General features: G+C 43.7%; 1 long non-coding RNA gene across 1 annotated transcript in view; it reads right to left on the bottom strand.

Annotated features, from left to right (window-relative positions):
* Positions 1 to 15,002: 15,002 nt before the first annotated feature.
* The window catches only part of LOC130355355 (uncharacterized), a 33,755-nt gene continuing 31,483 nt past the window's right edge, over positions 15,003 to 17,274 (bottom strand). Inside the window, exon 3 of the long non-coding RNA XR_008888486.1 lies at positions 15,003 to 15,251. This is a non-coding gene — a long non-coding RNA (uncharacterized LOC130355355). The remainder of the gene's footprint in view (positions 15,252 to 17,274) is intronic.

The following is a 17,274-nucleotide window of genomic DNA, read 5'->3' as shown; positions in this document are numbered from 1 at the left end:
GTACTGTTACGGCGAGCGCTCCGGGTCCCCGCTCCTCCCCGGAGCGCTCGCAACATCCTCGCATTTGCAGCGCCCCGGTCAGACCTGCTGACCGGGTGCGCTGCAATACCTCTCTCAGCCGGGATGCGATTCGCGATGCGGGAGGCGCCCGCTCGCGATGCGCATCCCGGCTCCCGTACCTGACTCGCTCTCCGTCGGTCTTGTCCCGGCGCGCGCGGCCCCGCTCCTTAGGGCGCGCGCGCGCCGGGTCTCTGCAATTTAAAGGGCCACTGCGCCACTGATTGGCGCAGCTGGCTTAATTAGTGTGTTCACCTGTGCACTCCCTATTTATACCTGACTTCCCCTGCACTCCCTCGCCGGATCTTGTTGCCATTGTGCCAGTGAAAGCGTTTCCTTGTGTGTTCCTAGCCTGTGTTCCAGACCTCCTGTCGTTGCCCCTGACTACGATCCTTGCTGCCTGCCCTGACCTTCTGCTACGTCCGACCTTGCTCTTGTCTACTCCCTTGTACCGCGCCTATCTTCAGCAGTCAGAGAGGTTGAGCCGTTGCTGGTGGATACGACCTGGTTTCTACCGCCGCTGCAAGACCATCCCGCTTTGCGGCGGGCTCTGGTGAATACCAGTAGCAACTTAGAACCGTTCCACCAGCACGGTCCACGCCAATCCCTCTCTGGCACAGAGGATCCACCTCCAGCCAGCCGAATCGTGACACTCCCATGGCTGACTGGAGCTCCAGAGTAATGATTGGATGGCGAGGAGGCAGGTAATACACAGCTGATCAGGACAATGCAGGTTTAGAGTTGATTGCGGCATCTAAGGGTTAATGCTGGGCATCCCCGCGATTGGTGATGTCCGGCATTAGCCACAGGTCTACTGAGCCCACGTTATAGAGGGGGTGCGGGACGAGGGTGTACATGTACGTCCTTCTTTGTCCTTAAGTGGTTAATAGTCTACATAATAGGCTAAACAAATATCATGTAACTTTATAACCATGAAATACTACATCCAAGTATGACTTTAATCTGACTTTAATACAAATTCATCAGTGTACAAGGCCTCAGCCAAGGAGCTTCTTGTACTGTATGTCATATAACACCATTCTGAATGTGCAAACTCCTACCAGGAAAATGAAGGCTTCCAGTTCAGCAAAACAATGTAGCTTGAAATGTTATTATACTGGCCTTACAATGCACTTAGCCGATGCATTTCTCACATTTGATTTCTTTTTATAGGCAATCCTGTGGCGGCGTGTGGGGGTAATTGAATTGAGCCCCCTGGGAATTTCAAGCAGCTGGGCTTTAACCTAGCCCTGCAATAAGCCAGCAACAATATGTACGGGCTGGGCTTTATTTTTTACATTTCTGTTATTTACAGAATGAGAAAAATAAATGTGTAGGTAAAAAACACATATAATCTTCAAGCTGGCAAAATAAAATTGAGTTGATATTGTATTTCTGACCTTTCTCTCCATAAACCAAAATGTTCAAGACAAATCACCTCTGAACATGTGAACAAACATTTTTCGCTGCACACATAAATCCAACAAGAGCAGCTTACACTATACTTCATGGTTATATATATAGTCAGTCTATAATTGATTCTAGCATATGGATTGTACCTTTAGAGGGTTGCACCTGGACCCTTGAGCTTGAGGGGGACTAAAAGGTAACTTGGGCCCAAAAATTGAGAGCAGTTCTATAAAGTACACATTACTGGTCCCCATTGCATATTTTGCATTGAGGCCAAGGAGCATCAGGTTAACCCCTTAAAACTATTCTTAAAGAGTACTTATAATCTGAACTCTCCCTAATACCCCACCCTTTCCCTGACTCTTACTGGCACTATCCCTGTGTTTCTTTTTATTCAAAACCACCTGATTTATTGTCTTCTTGGCTTCTCATTCAGCCGTCCAAGTGTGAGGGAGGAAGGGGGCTTGGCACAGCATAGAGGCTGTGAACACAGCAGCTGGCAGCTCTGCATCTTCTCTTCTCTGTTTACAACTGCATGTGCAGAGAGAAGAAAGATCGGAGCTCAGATAGTTAAATGAATGAGGGCATGCAGTAAGGCAGAGTCAGGAGTATGCCCTGCTGTGCTATTAGCACAGTACTGGCTCCTACATGTCTGATTGACAGACAGGGAGCAGTGCTGAGCTTGTCTGTGTCCCAGCTTGCGGTCAGGACTGGTAGGGAGACCCCTAGTGGTAATTTTTTCAAAGTGGAACATTAAATAGAAAGAAGCATATTTTTTAATAACATGCAATTGGAAAGTTATTCTGTATACATTAATCTATAATATATCAAAAACATATTTTTGATTAAAAGTACCCTTTAATCCCTTCCCTCATTTTTCATTTTTTCACTTTCGTTTTTTCCTCCTTACCTTTTAAAAATCATAACCCTTTCAATTTTGCACCTAAAAATCCATAGGATGGCTTATTTTTGACATCAGTCATTTTACCCAAAAAACTACAGCGAAACGGAAAAAAAGATAATTGTGCGACAAAATGAAAGAAAAAAACGCCATTGTGTAACTTTTGGGGGCTTCCGTTTCTTAGGTAAAAATGACATCTTATCTTTATTCTGAAGGTCCATAAGATTAAAATGATACTCTACTTATATAGGTTTGATTTTGTTGTACTTCTGAAAAAAATCATAATACATGCAGGAAAATGTATACGTTTAAAATTGTCCTCTTCTGACCCCTATATCTTTTTTATTTTTCCATTTATGGGGCAGTATGTGGGCTCATTTTTTACGCCATGATCTGAAGTTTTTATTGGCATCATTTTTGTTTTGATAATACTTTTTGATCACTTTTAATGGTATAAAAAGTGACCAAAAATATGTTATTTTGCGCGTACGCCATTAACCGTGAAGTTTAATAAACAATATATTTTTATAGTTTGGACATTTACACATTTAGCTGTACCACATATGTTTATATTTATTTTTATTTACACTGTTTTTTTTTTTAATGGGAAAAGGGGGGATTCAAACTTTTATTAGGGAAAGGGTTAAATCATCTTTATTAACTTTTTTTTTTCACTTTTTTTTGTAATTTTATAGCCCCCATAGGGGACTATAACAAGCAGTACATTGATTCAATACACTGATCACTGCCCTTGCATTGAAATGCATTGATTAGTGCTATCGGCAGTTGATTGCTCAAGCCTGGATTTCAGGCTTGGAGCAATCAATCGCCAATTGGATGCGCAGGAGGCAGGTAAGGCCACCTCCTGTTGCATTCTAGCTGATCTGGACATCGTGACTTTACCGCGATGGTCCTGATCAGCCCGACTGAGCTGCCGGGAAGCTTTCACTTTAACTTTAGATGCGGCAATCAACTTTGATTGTCGCATCTAAAGAGTTAATGCTGGACATCAGCCCGATCGGCGATGTCCGGCAATAGCTGTGGGTCCCGGTTGCTTATAGCAACCGGGACCCACCAGGTAAAATGCACGCTCACCTGCTGAGCACGCGTTATACCTCTGGAGCCGCTTATGGACGTTTATAAATGTCCATATGCAGCAAGGGGTTAATTAAAGGGGTTTTCCACCATAAAGGGATTTTAGTGCTTACCTGCCAGAAAATAATGAACATGCTTAGGGTACGTTCAGATGAGCGGTTCCACAGCGTATTCAGGGTGCCTCAGATGTGCCTGCTTGGAGCGGCAATACGCCGCTACGAGCAGACACACTGCAGTGTGCGAGTCGCCATGTCCATGCGCAGTATACTTGCACATCGCTTCTGCTCTCGGCCTAACTCAGGAGCAGGGGGAGCGGCTGTGATGTGTGCGAGTACACTAGGCAACTCGCACATCGCAGCAGTGCGTGTCTGCTCATAGTGCCAGATTGTCGCTCCGAGCAGGAACATTTGAGACACCCTATAGGGTGTCTCAAATGTTCCTGCTCGGAGCGACAATCTGGCACTATGAGCAGACACACACTGCTGCGATGTGCGAGTTGCCTAGTGTACTCGGAGGTGGATCCGCAGCGTAAAATACTCTGTAAATCCGCTCATCTGGACATACCCTTAGGAAGGATTCCTGCTTCTCTTGGGGCTAAAGGGCTGTATTGTCAATCCACCATATGCTGCTGCTTTCGTTTTGTGAAATGCCTATTTCCTGTTGGAGTTACCTCCCTCCAACTACAAGTCCCAGGATCCCTTGTTTGTAAGTGTGAGGTAACTTTTCTTCCTCTTACAAATCAGTCCCTCCGCCCATTGCAGCACAGCTAGGACAATTCCATGCAGCCCTGTAGAGTATGATCTCCTTTCCACCCAGCGGTCTCTCCCTTTCAACACCTGACTAGTGATGTTATGTCTTGGATCACACTGCAACCTTGGAAAACCTGAGACGACACTAATTTTGTATGCTGCTAAAAATAAACATCGGGGGGAAAGATTACATAAGAATTCCGAGACCAGCCATCGAGCTCAGGTACAGACATTGGGGGTCATTTTTAAAACTCTTCACATCAAAAACTTCACATTTTGCGTGTGAAAAAGTTTACATCAGATATTCAAAGTGTTTTACATGAGAATTATCCAAGGTTTGTACTAGTCACACCAGTTTTGAAAAAGTGGGCATGGCTAAGTAAATGTCATGTTTTACATGATATTTTCAAAGGGGAGAGAGTCCATTTTACATCAAAAATTTCACACCAGCTTTTTGCTTGTGTAGAAATCACAGAAATGGTTGTAGTTTTTTTTCTTTCTTTTCTTTAGACCCATGGCTAATGCCAGACATCATAAATGATCACTGTGATGCCTGGCATTAACTCCTTAGACACTGCAATCAAAGTTGATCACAGCATCTAAAATGTTAAAAAAAAACACTTCCCTGACGCTCAATGGTGCTGATTGGGACCACCTCGATGAAACCAAGGTGTCCCAATCAGCTGAGAGGATGGCCGGAGGGCCCTTACCTCCTCGCTATCCAATCATTGTTCTTGTTACGCCGAGCGCTCCGGGTCCCTGCTCCTCCCCGGAGCGCTCACGGCGTCTCTCTCCCTGCAGCGCCCCGGTCAGACCCGCTGACCGGGAGCGCTGCACTGACATTGCCGGCGGGGATGCGATTCGCACAGCGGGACGTGCCCGCTCGCGAATCGCATCCCAAGTCACTTACCCGTCCCGGTCCCCGGCTGTCATGTGCTGGCGCGCGCGGCTCCGCTCTCTAGGGCGCGCGCGCGCGCCAGCTCTCTGAGACTTAAAGGGCCAGTGCACCAATGATTGGTGCCTGGCCCAATTAGCTTAATTGGCTTCCACCTGCTCCCTGGCTATAACTGCTCACTGCCCCTGCACTCCCTTGCCGGATCTTGTTGCCTTGTGCCAGTGAAAGCGTTTAGTGTTGTCCAAAGCCTGTGTTACCTGAACTCCTGCTATCCATCTTGACTACGAACCTTGCCGCCTGCCCCGACCTTCTGCTACGTCTGACCTTGCCTCTGCCTAGTCCTTCTGTCCCACGCCTTCTCAGCAGTCAGCGAGGTTGAGCCGTTGCTAGTGGATACGACCTGGTTGCTACTGCCGCAGCAAGACCATCCCGCTTTGCGGCGGGCTCTGGTGAACACCAGTAGCCTCTTAGAACCGGTCCACCAGCACGGTCCACGCCAATCCCTCGCTGACACAGAGGATCCACTACCTGTAAGCCGAATCGTGACAGTAGATCCGGCCATGGATCCCGCTGAGGTGCCGCTGCCAAGTCTCGCTGACCTTACCACGGTGGTCGCTCAGCAATCGCAGCAGATTGCCCAACAAGGACAGCAGCTGTCGCAGTTGACCGCCACGTTACAGCAACTTCTGCCTCTGCTACAGCAGCAACCATCTCCTCCGCCAGCTCCTGCACCTCCTCCGCAGCGAGTGGCCGCTCCTAGCCTCCGCTTGTCCCTGCCGGACAAATTTGATGGGGACTCTAGACTCTGCCGTGGATTTCTGTCTCAATGTTCCCTGCATATGGAGATGTTGTCGGACTTGTTTCCTACAGAACGGTCTAAGGTGGCGTTCGTAGTAAGCCTTCTTTCAGGAAAGGCCTTGTCTTGGGCCACACCGCTCTGGGACCGCAATGATCCTGCCACAGCCACAGTCCAGGCCTTCTTCGCTGAAGTCCGTAGTGTCTTCGAGGAACCAGCCCGAGCTTCTTCTGCCGAGACTGCCCTGCTGAACCTGGTCCAGGGTAATTCTTCAGTGGGCGAGTACGCCATCCAATTTCGTACTCTTGCTTCCGAATTATCATGGAATAACGAGGCTCTCTGCGCGACCTTTAAAAAAGGCCTATCCAGTAGCATCAAGGATGTGCTGGCCGCACGAGAGATTCCTGCCAACCTGCAAGAACTTATCCATTTGGCCACCCGCATTGACATGCGTTTTTCTGAGAGACATCAGGAGCTCCGCCAGGAAAAAGACTTAGATCTCTGGGCACCTCTCCCACAGCATCCTTTGCAGTCTACGCCTGGGCCTCCCGCCGAGGAGGCCATGCAAGTGGATCGGTCTCGCCTGACCCAGGAAGAGAGGAATCGCCGTAGGGAAGAAAATCTTTGTCTGTACTGTGCCAGTACCGAGCATTTCTTGGTGGATTACCCTATTCGTCCTCCACATCTGGGAAACGCACGCACGCACCCAGCTCACGTGGGTGTGGCGTCTCTTGGTTCAAAGTCTGCTTCTCCACGTCTCACGGTGCCCGTGCGGATTTCTCCTTCAGCCAACTCCTCCCTCTCAGCCGTGGCCTCCTTGGACTCTGGTGCCTCTGGGAATTTCATTTTGGAGTCTTTGGTGAATAAGTTCTGCATCCCGGTGACCCGTCTCGTCAAGCCGCTCTACATTTCCGCGGTCAACGGAGTTAGATTGGATTGCACCGTGCGTTACCGCACAAAACCCCTCTTAAAGTGCATTGGACCCCACCACGAAAGGATTGAATTTTTTGTCCTTCCCAACTGCACCTCTGAGGTCCTCCTCGGTCTGCCATGGCTCCAGCTTCATTCTCCCACCCTTGACTGGACCACCGGGGAGATCAAGAACTGGGACTCTGCTTGCCATAAGAAATGCCTCTCCCCCCCTCCCAGTCCCGTCAGGCAAGCCTCAGTGCCTCCTCGTACACCTGGTCCCCCCAAGGCTTATCTGGACTGTGCCTTGCCTCCTCATGGCCCCTATCCTGGTGACACCCTGTCCCGTGCCATGTTTCACCCCCTGCCCTCCCTCCCCATTCCCACTCCTGCTGTACGGCCTGCCTTTGAGGAAACCCTTCAATCACTCCCGGTGTCCTCATCCCATGGGAAGCAGTTGCCGGACAAAGAAAGGGGGAGACCTAAGGGGGGGGTACTGTTACGCCGAGCTCTCCGGGTCCCTGCTCCTCCCCGGAGCGCTCACGGCGTCTCTCTCCCTGCAGCGCCCCGGTCAGAACCGCTGACCGGGAGCGCTGCACTGACATTGCCGGCGGGGATGCGATTCGCACAGCGGGACGCGCCCGCTCGCGAATCGCATCTCAAGTCACTTACCCGTCCCGGTCCCCGGCTGTCATGTGCTGGCGCGCGCGGCTCCGCTCTCTAGGGCGCGCGCGCCAGCTCTCTGAGACTTAAAGGGCCAGTGCACCAATGATTGGTGCCTTGCCCAATTAGCTTAATTGGCTTCCACCTGCTCCCTGGCTATAACTGCTCACTGCCCCTGCACTCCCTTGCCGGATCTTGTTGCCTTGTGCCAGTGAAAGCGTTTAGTGTTGTCCAAAGCCTGTGTTACCTGAACTCCTGCTATCCATCTTGACTACGAACCTTGCCGCCTGCCCCGACCTTCTGCTACGTCTGACCTTGCCTCTGCCTAGTCCTTCTGTCCCACGCCTTCTCAGCAGTCAGCGAGGTTGAGCCGTTGCTAGTGGATACGACCTGGTTGCTACTGCCGCAGCAAGACCATCCCGCTTTGCGGCGGACTCTGGTGAACACCAGTAGCCTCTTAGAACCGGTCCACCAGCACGGTCCACGCCAATCCCTCGCTGACACAGAGGATCCACTACCTGTAAGCCGAATCGTGACAGTTCTGGAGCTACAGTCAGCCATGGCAGCCTGGAGCAGCAGACCACTGACAACACTGATTAATGCTATGCTATGGCATAGCATTGAACAGTGTATGTAATCTGAAAATGGCATGTAATAGTACCCTGTGGGGACTTTAACCCCTTAAGGACTCATGACGTACTGCTCCGTCATGAGTCTGCTCCCGATCTATAACGCAGGGCAACAGCCGGGACCCGTGGCTAATAGTGCGCGGCACTGATCGCAGTGCGGCGTACTATTAACCCTTCAGACGCGGCGATCAAAGTTGATCGCCGCGTCTGAAAACGAAAGTAAACCGTTCCCAGCAGCTCAGTGGGGCTGATCGGGACATCTTGATAAAATTGCGATGTTCCGATCAGCTGGGACGCAGGCGGAGGTCTCCTTACCTCTCTCCGTGGCGTCCGATCGTCGATTGATTGCTCCAAGCCTGAGCTACAGCTATGGCTTTGCAGGGATCTGCATAGGAGATCAGTGTGTGCAGTGTTATAGGTCCCTATAAAAATAAAAATAAACATATGTGGTATCGCCGCATGCGAAAATGTCCGAACTATAAAAATATATCGTTAATTAACCAGTTAAGGACCAAGGACATTCTGGAACGTCCCCGCACCCTGGGCTTTAAGGACCAAGGAAGTTCCAGAACGTCCTGGTGTTTCTCCGGTCTCTGCCGCGCGCCGAGGGGGTGTCCCGGGACCCCCCATGTCGGCGATCGCAGAAAATCGCATGTCAATTCAGACATGCGATTTTCTCCTATTCCGGGCTGATTGGGTCTCTGGTGACAGCCCAGATCATCCTGAAGGGTAGAAGTGAAGTCACAATGCTGCGATTTCCTCCTATCCCCAGCCATTGGTCAGAATTGATTCTGACCAATGGCAGAGCAGGACAGTGGGTTGCAATGGCAACCCCCCGTTCTGGCCACCCCTGGATGTCGAGGGGATCGTGGGAAGAAGATGGAGGTCGGTACCTGCAGGAGAAGATGTCTGGAGACCCCGATCATTGCTGGAGACTGCTGGATCCTGGGTCAGGTAGGGAAACTACTGTGGGGGAGGGGGGAATTGAAAGTGAAAGTAAAGTGATCTTTACTGTGGCAACCACTAGGAAGGCCAAACTGCAACTCCCAGCATGCCTTTGGCTGTCTGGGCATGCTGGGAGTTGTAGTTTTGCAACATCTGGAGGGTCACAGTTTGGAGACCACTGTTACAGTGGTGCCCAAACAGTAGCCCTCCAGATGTTGCCAAACTACAACTCTCACCATGCCTAGACAGCCCAGGCATGCTGTAACATCTGTCCCTTCAGATTTAGCAATTTTCATGAAATTTTTGAAAATTGCTGTTTTACTTTGAAGCCCTCTAATCTTTTCAAAAAGCAAAAATATGTCCATTTTATGATGCCAACATAAAGTGGACATATTGTATTTGTGAATAAAAATAAAATTTATTGGGAATATCCATTTTCCTTACAAGCAAAGAGCTTCAAAGCTAGAAAAATGCAAAATTTTCAAAATTTTCATGAAATTTGGGGATTTTTCACCAAAAAAGGATGCAAGTAATGCCGAAAATTTACCACCAAAATAAAGTAGAATATGTCACGAAAAAACCATCTCAGAATCAGAATGATAACTAAAAGCATTCCAGAGTTATTAATGTTTAAATTGACAGTGGTCAGATGTTCAAAAAATGCTAAGGTGTAAAATGGCCTGGTCCTTAAGGGGTTAAATCGCATGGTCAATGGCATGTGCGCAAAAAAATTCCAAAGTCCAAAATAGTGTATTTTTGGTCACTTTTTATATCACGAAAAAATGAATAAAAAGCGATCAAAAAGTCCGATCAATACAAAAATTGTACCGATAAAAACTTCAGAACACGGCGTAAAAAATGTGCCCTCATACCGGCCCGTATGTGGAAAAAAAAAAGTTATAGGGGTCAGAAGATGAGAATTTTTAACATATAAATTTTCCTGCATGTAGTTATGATTTTTTTCCGAAGTACGACAATATCCAACCTATATAAGTAGGGTATCATTTTAACCGTATGGACCTACAGAATAAAGAGAAGGTGTTATTTTTACCGAAAAATGCACTGCCTAGAAACGGAAGCCCCCAAAATTTACAAAATGAATTTTTTTCTTCAATTTTGTCACACAATAATTTTTTTTTCCGTTTCGCCCTGGATTTTTTGGTAAAATGACTAATGTCACTGCAAAGTAGAATTGGTGGTGCAAAATATAAGCCATTATATGGATTTTTAGGTGCAAAATTGAAAGCGTTATGATTTTTGGAAGGTGATGAGGAAAAAATGAAAATGCAAAAACGGAAAAACCCCTTAAGTCCTTAAGGGGTTAAAATAGTGCAACAAAAAAAGTTAAAAAAGTGATTCACCCCTTTCCTAATAAAAGTTTGCATCCCCCCTTTTCCCATTAACCCCTTAAGGACATAGCGTTTTTCCATTTTTGCACTTTCTTTTTTTCCTCCTTACTTTTTAAAAATCATAACCCTTTAAATTTTCCTCCTAGATATGGATTATTTTTTGCAACACCAATTCTACTTTGCAGTGACATTAGTCATTTTACCCAAAAATCCATGGTGAAACAGAAAAAAAGATCATTGTGAGACAAAATAGAAGAAAAAATTCCATTTTGTAAATTTTGGGGGCTTCCGTTTCTACGCAGTGTATTTTTCGGTAAAAATTACACCTTATCTTTATTCTGTAGGTCCAGTCGGTTGAAATGATACCCTATTTATATAGGTTTGGTTTTCTCATACTTCTGAAAAATGTATACGTTTAAAAATGTCCTTTTCTGACCCCTATAACTTTTTTATTTTTCCGCATATAGGATGTTTTAGGGCTCATTTTTTGCGCCGTGATCATTTTTGTTTTGATTGGACATTTTAAACGCTTTTTATTCATTTTATTATGGTATAAAAAGTGACCAAAAATACGCTATATCACGATGCCAGATATGTTTATATTTATTTTTGTTTACATAGTTTTTTTTTTATGGGAAAAGGGGGGTGATTCTGACTTTTATAAGGGAAGGGGTTAAATCACACTTATTAACACTTTATTTTCACTTTTTTCGGTGATGTCCGGTATTAACCGCGGGTCCCGGCTGTTGATGGCCGCCGGGACTGACGCAATATGATGCGGGGTCAGCGCATGACTCCGCATTATATCACGGGAGCCGGCGCAGGACGCATGCATACGTCCTGCAGTAGAAAGGCGTTAAAAAAAATATATATATAAACAAAAATAAACATAAATATATATGGTATCACCACTTGCCTACATGTCCGAACTATAAAACTGTAACATTACCTTAACCACACTGTCAATTGTATGTATGTAAAAAAAAAAAAAAAAAACATACCAAAGTCTAGAATTGTGTATTTTTGGTCACTTTGTATGCCATAAAAAAATGTATAATACTTTTAAAAAGTCCCCTCAAAATTTAAATTGTACAGATAAAAACTAGAGATCATGCAAAAAATTAGCCCTCATATACCCCCAGTGTACAGAAAAATGATTTTTAGAAGGGGAGGAGGAAAAACCGAATGTGCAAAAATGAAAAATGGTCCAGTCCTCAATGGGTTCAATTGCTTACTGTAACAAAACAGGCAATTTCTTTTTATTTTCTATTAAATTATGATTTTTACGTCTTTTTGAACCTGAAATCAGTGATCAGTGCAATAGAGGCCTATGGCAATATGAAATGTATACTGTCTTATGGTGATTAGAGATAGACAGTAATAGGCATCTGGGACATATTTATTTGTTTGAATATTTTTCCTGGGATATCTATGCACATGGAAGACAAGAGAATTATATCCCAGAATGAAGTGAGTCTCGCATAATGAAATGATATACCACTCATTTACTGCATAATACAGCGTGGACACTTGGATGGCGGCCTATTTGTACGTTGTTGGAATTTTAATTTAATTCATAATATTGCAGAAGTGGAAGTCCAGCACAGATGTTTCCTAAGAAAAATAATCCTATTTTGTTCTAGATAAAATACATACATCAAATGAGCTAACAGGCCTGACACATTTTAGTCACAGTACAGCCTTAATCATAGGCTGCCTGTGACTTAGATCGTACTTTGACCAAAACATAGCCTATTGGATGTATGTATGTTATCTGGAACAATAAAGGATAATGTTTATTAACAACCAGCCATGCTGGACTTCCACTTCTGCATTTTCTACTTGGCTCCATGCTGGTCTGTGCACAGGAGTTTGCTATGCACAGGTTTTCTGGCTTTCTCACATCAATGTGTGAGCTGTTGTGGTGTTTTATATTAATATTTTAATTAGTTTTTAAGTTTTGTAAAAAAAAAAAAAAAAGTTTTATTTAATTAGCAACTCTTGCATTCGTATTATTTTAAGATATTTTTTTTTATTATGTTAATGAATAGTGTTCCTAAAACTCTTAACACAACTCATAAGAACAATTTAAAATGAAGAAAATGCACATGGGCAATACAAGTGTTACCCTCAAGCGATTCAAAGTGTTACTGAACATAATGCAATGATGATAAGGCGTTAATGTATTCAAAGCACCTCTTGAGCTGATAATCTAGTTTGCTACTACAAATCAGGTTTATAAATACATAATTAAAAATTAGTTATTATGGTGCGTATCTGGGAAAATAATGTCAGTGAAATTACTAACTTTCAACCTTGCATAAAAAATCCCAAAAGTGATATGAAGAAAAAAAAGGTGGCCTCCTGTTTGAAATGTCTAATACACAACAAATAAGTGGTATTGTAGTGCCCCAGTACACAAAGATGGTAATTTATCAATGGTTTTGTAAATCTTTCAGCAAACAATTGGTGCAAATTATAAAAGCGTATGTCAGATCACCCCAAAAAAACATAACTGTTATATGTTGCTCAGTATCTCATCCTGATCATGTACATATGATTTTTATGTGTCTATGACCTATATTTCTCTCAGAATTTGCTTGGTTTTCAAAGGAGACTTTGAAGTAAACACAGACAGTGAGGCAGCCGATCACAGCAGCTTTAGACCTGCAGACCTGTCTATCATGAAGTGGGTCCATGACATAGGTGATGACGAGTGGACACAGCCAGGCTGGTATATATCCCAGGAGGCAGTTTTTTTACTGGCTTTTTCAGTATGAAATACTGGAAAAAAAATTATGAAAGCAATTGCAAAACTTATTGGTTTTGCATGCTTTACCACATATCAAAAGTTTTTATATCTGACAGTGCCCATTTAAGCAATCTCATTTTAGGGCTCAAATCTCATCTCTTTCTTTGTGCAAAAATTTAGAGCATTGTGCAAAAATGTGCAACTTTTTTTGCATTTATTTTCCGGTAAAAGGATTCATAATTCCCCCCCAAAGTCTTTGTGTTTGACCAAGGGAAGAACTATCGGTCATGGCTAAATGTTACAGGGTTACTCCACTACCCAGGGTCCGGAACATTGAGTTCCGAACGCTGTGTGCGGACTTCCGTGTTCACGCCCGCCCCCTCGTGATGTCGCACCCCGTCATGTGCTGTCACATCCCCTTCCATAGACTTTCATTGAGGGGGCAGGCCATGACGTCACGAGGGGGCGGGCGTGAACACGGAAACCCGCACACAGTGTTCGGAACTCAATATTCCGGTTGCTGGGGAGTGGAGTAACCCTTTAAGAACTGTTTAAATTAATGTGCATTAACCCTTTCAGTTCTGATTGAGGTTATAGTAAATATTTTTGTGCTGACTAATGCAAGTGAATGGTGCAGAAGTTGCTTGAAAATTCCACCCATACACTTACTGTAGTATAGTCATTTTTCAAACCTAGCCCTAACTGACTAGACAGTTGGTGTTTAGCACCCCAGGGTTTAGGGGTGTGGTTCCTTGTAGTTAAAGAAGCACTTATTGCATGTGTAGAGCCTTTTGTGTATGCTTTGTGCATACCTGTTCTAGCAAAATTGATTTGACTTAAAATCATAATTGACATGTTTAATGAAGATTTTAAGTCTTTAGGCTGAGTTTGCACATTGAATTAAAAAAAAAAATAGCCTAAACAGAGTTATTCTTTAATAAAAACCTTGTTATCCTTATTAGGGAGAGAAATTGGAGAACTAGAGAAAGTAACATGCAAGAGTCTGTTATCAAGGTATACTCAAGGATGTGCAGGACCAGACCCAGTTTTTGTGAGGTAAGCCCTTGAGTATTAGCCTTGCCCTTGACTGAGAGACAAACTTTTTGCAGCCTTTGGGATGAAGACCAGCATCACTTATTCTACTAGACTGAGGGTAACATTTAGTGTATCCAAAATCTTTGTGCACCCTTAACTAGTTTTGGACAATTCTACACCACTCAGAGCCACTAAGGATTTTGTCACCCTAGGTATTTCAAACTTTTCAGGGACTTACTCCAGGGACTAACTACAGATTGTCACAGGTTTAAACTGCACCACAAACTTTAGCTGTTTCATATATGTTGGAATTGTAAATTGTTTTAGAACTATGGATGTGAATGATTCATTACCATTTGGTAAAATTACCTTTGAACTGCAGTACTCTCTGGACTGGTTTTCTATCTACCCAACAACCCAGTAGCTACGGCACACTGTAACATCAAGGACACCATCATCTGGGCACTGTATGTAATGCCCCAGGAGACAAAATGCCATCCCTACCGTGCAGCCCCTCTCCTTTTCTTTTTCATTTAATTATTTTATTTTTCCATCCACAGCGCCAAATGAGGGATTGGTTTTTGGGAATGATGGGGGTCTGGGAATGATGGGGGTTGTAGATTAGCAACAGGGAGCTTCCAGCTGTTGCTAAACTACAACCCCCATCATTCCCAGACAGCCTTGGGCTGTCTGGGAATGATAGGAGTTGTAGTTTAGCAACAACGAGCCTCCAGCTTACTTTCAATAAAATGGTGTTATGAGGACTTGTGAGGGAGTGTTGTTTCTAATAAAAAAAATTCCCATGTGTTGTGTTTTTTAAATTTATTTTTCAGGTCTAGTAGTGGAAGCCGTCTTATACATGGAGTCGATTACAAAGCCGGGGCTTAATGTTTGCCCAAAAAACAGTTAGCGGTGATCCCCAACTATTACCCTGGTAAATAAAAATTTTATTACGAAAACCTCTCCCCCACAAGCCCTCGTTAAATATTTTATTGAAAAAGAAAAAAAAAAACACTGGTCATCAACAAAGTCCACCGAATCCGATGTATTCACAGGATATGCGGATCTGGAACAAGGAAAAAAGTACAAAATGGGTTAGTATATTAAGGACACTGTTCCCTGGGAGCCTCCAGACCAAAATCAATATTAAAAATCTACCTCAAAATCCATATTAAAATCTATGTTTAAATTTGTTTACAATCTACATGTTAATTTACAAGTCTACAACAAAACACATTGGTTTCTAAAGTCTACTCTCTTGACATCCATTTTAGATTTCGAAACTCAAAACCGGACTATATGAACACACTTTAGAACTCAAATATCCTAAATATTTTAAAAATAATATAAAATAAGATAATTTAAATAGCCTAATGTAAATATATGATTGTCCTTATTATTGGTAAAGTAAAATATTAAAATGGCAGACAGGACTCACAACAATAATCTTGAATCTTCCAGTAGTACAGTTTTGCTGTAGTATAATTGTAGCATCAGTTTTAAGCTGCTAATGGAAATAGTTTTTGAAGCAATCCTAAAACAATAGCATTTATCTCACAATATTGATGTGAAGAAGAAATAAAAGTCTGGGAGATAACATATGGATGCTAACCAGCCGGAAGTAAAATGCTTCATATTAGCTGTGACAAGTGCATAATAGAGACAAAAGTTCCACTCATTCTGCTTCACTTGTGCTGACTCAATTTGCACTTTTTAAAAAGTCAGAGCTATTTTAAAATTTGTCTCTACCAACAGCCTTTCTGAAAAAGCATTTATAATATTGAGTACTGAGATGGTGACAGCCCAGACAAAGAGGAGGAAGAGCTTGTTGTCTGCAATGCCACTTAAATGTCTAAGAGAAGTAAATTATTTCTCTCGCTAGTGTCAAGTCTATCTCCCGTGAGTCAAATCCATTTCTTTGTGAACATGAACACTTTCTTTCTTAGTTTGGTCCGAGGTTGTCTTTTTTAGATGAAGATATAAATGTGATACATTTAAGAATGGAAAACAAAAATTTTTATTTTCCGATGATTTACCATATACAGTCTTATATAGACCTACAATTCCAATCATTAAAATGTATGTGTCACCCAATGTATGTAACCATAAGGGAAGCAAGCATAGCAACTACTATGGGCCAGGGAGTATGGGGGCTCCTCCACTCAGCGTAATGAGTGCTATAGTAAATTCAATGTTCAGTAATTTTTTGTGAGACCAAGAAAGAATGAAAAAATATTAATAAAAGCTATATTTATATTTGATTTTAGCACTAGATATTAAACAAACATTCTTGGTTTGGAAGTCGGCATGGGAAGGTAGAGCGGAGTACAGAATGAACCATAGTATTTCTAGGAAGATTGTATCTAGAGAACACATCCAGTGCCACTTGAAGTATGTTCAACCCACTTACTTTATTAAAAGTCCAACGATAATCAAGATACAGTCCATCATACCGCAGTGTACAACTTGGCGCTGAATGGCCGTCATTTACTAAGAGTGGAGTGTAGGTTTCTTTGTGATTTTTAATTCCCTACAATTTTTCCACCGTATTTACTAAGGTTTCCCTACATTTTCCACTTTCCCTACACTTTTTTTTACACATGCTCTGATGTGTCTGGTTTTCCTCAGCTCAAATCCACCACATTTTATGTGAAAACCATAGTAAATATGTTGGGTTTTTGTGAAAATGTTGTGAACACGCCCCTTTTTGAAGGCCATGCCCCTTTCCCCAGCGGCCACGTCCCCTTTTCGGGTTTTCTTAGCAAAATGGAGAGTTAGTCTGTGTTTTTTCAATTCTGGCGCAAAATCTGACGCAGACAGAATCTGGCGCACAACCCGACAAAACATGTCGGGTTTGCAATAGTAAATGAGGGCCAATGTGTTTTCCTTAGATTCAGATTGATCTTGGTGTTCCATACACCTGTCTATGATCCAGCAGCAGTATGTGAAACTGGAGCCGGTGGGTGTATCGTGATAGAATCTATCCTGAAGAATGAGCCTTCTCGACTCCATCTGCCGTCAAGTGGCACCCAGAAGATTGTCAAAAGATATACAGGGGAGAGGTAAACTGTGGGTATCCATTTTTTCAG

This window comes from Hyla sarda, chromosome 2, assembly GCF_029499605.1.
Source record: "Hyla sarda isolate aHylSar1 chromosome 2, aHylSar1.hap1, whole genome shotgun sequence".
Classification (NCBI taxonomy): domain Eukaryota; kingdom Metazoa; phylum Chordata; class Amphibia; order Anura; family Hylidae; genus Hyla; species Hyla sarda.
The sequence above is the reverse complement of the archived record's forward strand: the minus strand, read 5'-3'. Positions and strand labels throughout refer to the sequence as shown.